The 5,575-nt window shown below is 40.1% G+C and overlaps 1 long non-coding RNA gene across 1 annotated transcript in view; it reads left to right on the plus strand.

Moving 5' to 3' along the window:
• The window catches only part of LOC104991305, a 37,300-nt gene extending 33,087 nt beyond the window's left edge, over positions 1-4,213 (plus strand). The window contains exons 6-7 of the long non-coding RNA XR_825597.1: positions 791-908; positions 4,025-4,213. This is a non-coding gene — a long non-coding RNA (uncharacterized LOC104991305). The remainder of the gene's footprint in view (positions 1-790; positions 909-4,024) is intronic.
• The last annotated feature ends 1,362 nt before the right edge of the window (positions 4,214-5,575 follow it).

The following is a 5,575-nucleotide window of genomic DNA, read 5'->3' on the forward strand; positions in this document are numbered from 1 at the left end:
ACCCCACGGACTGTAGCACGCCAGGCCTCCCTGTCCATCACCAACTCCCAGAGCCTACCCAAACTCATGTCCATTGAGTCAGTGATGCCGTCCAACCATCTCATCCTCTGTCGTGCCCTTCTCCTCCCACCTTCAATCTTTCCCAGCATCAGGGTCTTTTCTAGTGAGTCAGCTCTTTGCATCAGGTGACCAAAGTATTGGAGTTTCAGCTTCAACATCAGTCCTTCCAGTGAACACCCAGGCCTGATTTCCTTTAGGATGGACTGGTTGGATCTCCCTGCAGTCCAAGGGACTCTCAAGAGTCTTCTCCAACACCACAGTTCAAAAGCATCAATTTTTCGGTGCTCAGCTTTCTTTATAGTCCAACTCTCACATCCATACATGACCACTGGGAAAACCATAGCCGTGACTAGACGTGTATACATGTAGCCATGTATTGATGTGGTATACGTGGTATACTATATATCCCAATTACTGTAAAATCATTTTCATTATAGAAATAAGAAAAATTCATCAAAGTGGAAGCTAATATATGCTGTGGAACTAGTTAACTAACTAGTAACCATAGTATGGTATATATATGTAACCGTATGTATATGTAACCATATATAATTATATGTAATTTTATATATATATATATATATAAAACCATAGTGGTTGAGGGTGCGAGAATATAATGAACAGTTTTTCTATTCTCTTTTTCATCTTCCTGAAATTTTATTATACTTTTATTTTTTTAAGTGCTAACATGTAAAGAAATCTAAGAATGACATTTTCTTTTTGAAAACAGAGAGCTGGTAAAATCCTTTCAAACTATTTGTTCCTATTCACCCTTTTGGAGCTGTGTGTGACATCGACCTTGATCAACTGGTTGTACAAAGCGAAATACAGCGGATGACGAAGACGTGGTAGGCATCTCATTTCTCCCCTGGTGAATCAGAAAGTGTTGTCTTCTGCTGTGAATCCTGTTTGAAGAACTAAGGTTTTGATCAGAATTAAGTGTAAACGGTGTCATCTCTAAGCTGCAATTATAGGTAACTGAATACACTCGGCCCTAACTGCTGTTTACTACATGGGTTTCTATGCAAATGTAGATAACCTTCTGTAGCAAAGGTGTTTTATATTACAGGATATTTTTATATTCACATCTCATAAGAGAATAAGATAAAAGATACATGATTTTCTGGCTCAGGTCTGTTTAATTCAATAGATAGTCCTCTGAAAAACAACAACAACAAAAAAAAAACTTTATAAAGATTGTTATCAGGCATAGGGATATTCAAATGCTGAAGCTCGTAACTTTACTTCTCAAAATTTTAGAGCAGTTGAATCTTAAAGCTCAGGACCTTTAGTATTTTCAGTGGTTCAGAAAACAAGATTTGGGGGTGTTAACTGGGAAGTTGGAAAAGATAATAAAACTTTTAAATAAAGCTATGTTCTTACTTCTTCCATACCTACTACTTTACATATAAAGGGCAAACTTTACCTCCAGTTGACATCAGCATCACAGAATCAGAGAACTTTCATGGAAGATGCATCTGCCCTTTCCTCCCAGTGGCCATAGCACAGGTCCAGGCTCAAGGATCAACGGAATCATAAGAACAACTCAGAAGTACAAAGTTAACATTAAAAACACAGCAATTCGTCCATGTGTTCTACAACAGAGACATAGAGAGATTTAGGAAATAACAAGAAAGAATTGAATGGCTAGGACCTGGAATCTTGGAGTTGAAAGAAGGAACAAGAGAGTTGAGAAAAAAAAGAGGAAAGCAGGTCCTAGTCTCAAATATTTCTGGTTCTAGGACATCATGGATACTTGGGTGAGAACACTGATACCTAGTTAATACTTTCCTCTACTTCAAGCATCAGTTGAGAATAGACATTGCTAACTAAATACGGAAGCACAAATATCTGAGATCAAGTCAGCCACTGTTCTGATAGGATAATGGAAAGGAGAACAAAATGCCCAAATAATGTGAAGAAATGAAGGAAAAGCCAAGGAAACCTTAGGTCTAAGCTATGGAGCAATGGGAATAACAGAGGTAAATCTCCAAGCTAAAAGTTATACCCAACACTATTGATTTTTTTTTCTCAAGCAAAAGTGTCACTGTATGATAAGTACAATGGTAGAAATTATAGAATGTAAGAATATGGGGAAACTTCCCCAAATGACATCCTTTTGAGGATCTCAAAAACTAACAATGGGAAGGAAAATTTTATATAAAATTTACTGAAAGACAGCCAGTGATCAAGAGGTATTAGGCTTTCCAAACCTGAATTTCTCTGGAGCAACACCCAACTCACATATGCTTAAAAGGAAATGCCTTTTGCAGTACAAGTGGAGATGCAGCCCTTGAGTATCAAGAGAAACTGTAAAATCCAAGGGAAAGTTTTTTTCTGATGATTCCTTCTCTACTTCTAGTTAATTTTATCAGACTGATTCAAAATAAAGATTATTTAAGCAAGGCAATCTGCAGATTAAGATCGTACACAGAACATCATGGAATGGTAAGTGCATTCGTGAGGCTAAAATACAATCTCTGTGGCGGTGAGTGGTGGGAAATGGGGGTCAAGAAGTTAGATTGGGCTGAATTATTTCAGAAATAAATGTTGTGCTATATGATCAGGGTCTCGTGAAAAGAGAAAAAAAAAACATGAACATGTGAGAAGTATAGTTTTCTACTCAAATAGATAAAGTGATACATAAGCAACACTGTGCTAAATAATAATGTAATCTAGTCTGAGTAGAAAAATTATGTTCTTAATATTTGCAAATGATGTGAACAACAGAGGCTTAGTCTCCAAAATTTACAAACAGCTCACGTGGCTCAATACCATACAAACAAACAACACAGTCGAAACGTGGGAAGAAGCCCTAAATAGACATTTCTCCAAAGAAGACGAACAGGTAGCCAAGAAGCACACGAAAAGATGTTCAAAACCACTAGTTTTTAGAGAAATGCAAATCAAAACTACAATGAGATACCACCTCCCACCAGTCAGAATGGCCACCATCAAAAAATCTACAAACAGTAAGTGCTGGAGAGGGTGTGGAGAAATGAGAGCCCCACTGCGCTGTTGGTGGGAATGTAACTGGCTCAGCCACCGTGGAGAGCAATGTGCAGGCTCCTTAAAAACTACAACTAGAGCTGCGTAAGGCGCAGCATCGCCACGCTCGGGCATACAGCCACAGAAAACCGAGTGTGCGTGCCACCCAGCGTTCGCTGCAGCACTGCTTACAATAGCAAGACGTGGAAGCAACCTAGATGTCCGTCAGCAGAGAAATGGGTAAAGAAAACGTGGTCCACGCATACAGCGAAATATTATTCAGCCATGCAAAATGAAACAATGCCATTTGTAGTAACATGGATGGGCCTAGAGATTATCATACTACATGAAGTTAAGTCAGAGAAAGAAAAATATATCACTTACGCATGGGATCTAAGCAATGGATACAAATGAACTGGTCTACGAAACAGAGACAGACCCATAGCCTTAGAGGGTGAATTTATGGTTCCAGGAGCGGGTGTGGGTAGAAGGGGTAGACCAGGAGTTTGGATTGATATATCCACACGGCGTTTGGATTGATATATCCACACGGCTGTATTTAAAACAGACAACCAACGTGGACCCACTGCATAACACAGGAAAACTTGCTCAGTATTCTTCAGTAACCTAAATGGGAAAAGAATTTGAAAAATAATGAAAAATATTTTAAAATTTAAGAACATTCGTAATTTTAAAAAAGAAAAATGTACGTTCTTATAGGATCAATCTGTATTTTGGAATCTGTCTCTCTGCACTGCATGGTCTTTGGCTTTCAGCCTAGAGATGCAAAAGGGAAGGAAGGAAAGAAGAGAGGGAGGGAGGGAAGGAAGGAAAAAAAAAAATATGGCAGTCTTTTAAAATCTCAATGTTGAGAATATTCCAGTTAGCGCTCTTTCCAAGTTTCTACCCCCAATTCTGTAGTTCTTTATTTTAGAGTATATTAACTATCAATTTACTAACACCTAACTTGCCTCAGGTGCACGGCAGAGAGGACCCTTTACCTACACATTTACCTACATGGCTCCATCATGACCTCAGTCGAGGAGGGAAATGTAGTGGCGAATGAAGAACTTCATTTTATTCAAGAGGCTGGTGGGAAAATACATTTTAATTAAATTCATCTCAGTATTTCCTTTCCCCCATTAATAAAAGCTTAAACTGGAAAGTGTGGCTGTTTTTTCTGTGTGGAGAGGTGCTGGGTAGCACATTTTTTAATCCGTTCATCTGTCGTTGGACACTCAGACAACCCAAGTCTTGGCTGTTTTTCACATAATTATCTGGTACTCTTTGGCTGTATACTCAGGAGCAGAATTGCTGGGTCACGTGGACCTTCCATACTGCTTTTCACAGTTGCCGCACCAGCATACATTCCCGCCTGCTAAGTCACTTCAGTCGTATCCGACTCTGTGCGACCCCATAGATGACAGCCCACCAGGCTCCCCGTCCCTGGGATTCTCCAGGCAAGAACACTGGAGTGGGTTGCCATTTCCTTCTCCAGTGCATGAAAGTGAAAAGTGAAAGTGAAGTCGCTCAGTCGTGTCTGACCCTCAGCGACCCCGTGGACTGCAGCCCACCAGGCTCCTCCATCCATGGGATTTTCCAGGCGAGAGTACTGGAGTGGGGTGCCATTGCCTTCTCTGACATTCCCACCAACAGTGCACAAAACATTTTTGGTCATTTTTGGTAACAGCCATTCTAACAGGTGTGAATGATAGCTCATTATGGTTTTGATTATTATCAGGCTTTATTTCCCTGATAATCAGTGATGTTGAGCCGCTTTTAATGTGCCTTTACCAAGCTTTTAATTAGATTTTGGGGGCTTTTTATTGTTCCATTTAAGAATTCTTTACATATTCCCAATACAAGTCCCTTATTGGATCTGAGCGTGTTAGTCTCTCAGTCGCGTCCAGCTCTTTGTGACCCCATGGAAAGCAGCCCTCCAGGCCTCTCTGTCCATGGAATTCTCCAGCCAAGAACACAGGAGTGGGAAGCCATTCCCTTCTCCAGGGAATCTTCCCAACCCAGGGGTCGAACCCCAGTCTTCGACATTGCAGGCAGATTCTTCACTGTCTGAGCCACCAGGGGAGCTTGTGCTATTCGATGTATGATTTGCAGATATTTTCTTCTGTTATGTGAGTTGTCGTTTCACTTTCCTGCTGGTTTCCTTTGCTACACAAAAAGTTTTTAATTGGATGAAGTCCAATTTATATTTTTCTTTTGTCACTTCTGAGTTTGGTATCATATCTAATAAGTTGTTGATCAATTCAGGGTCATGAATCTTAACATTTTTTTGGCATTTTGGAATTTCAACTCTTCATTTATGTCCTTAACCGATTCTGTGTTAACTTTTCATGTGTTGTGAGGTAGGGATCTAAATTCATTCTTTGCATGTAAATGTTCGGCTACCCCAGCACCATTTTTTGAAAAGCCTATCCTTTCCCTATTGAGTTGCCTAAGTAGCCTTGTCAAAACCCATAGAATGAGCTGTGATCGTCCCCCTCCAGGTACCTGTGACCTGTGACCCTCC

This window comes from Bison bison, unplaced genomic scaffold, assembly GCF_000754665.1.
Source record: "Bison bison bison isolate TAMUID 2011002044 unplaced genomic scaffold, Bison_UMD1.0 scf7180017864185, whole genome shotgun sequence".
Taxonomy (NCBI): Eukaryota; Metazoa; Chordata; class Mammalia; order Artiodactyla; family Bovidae; genus Bison; species Bison bison.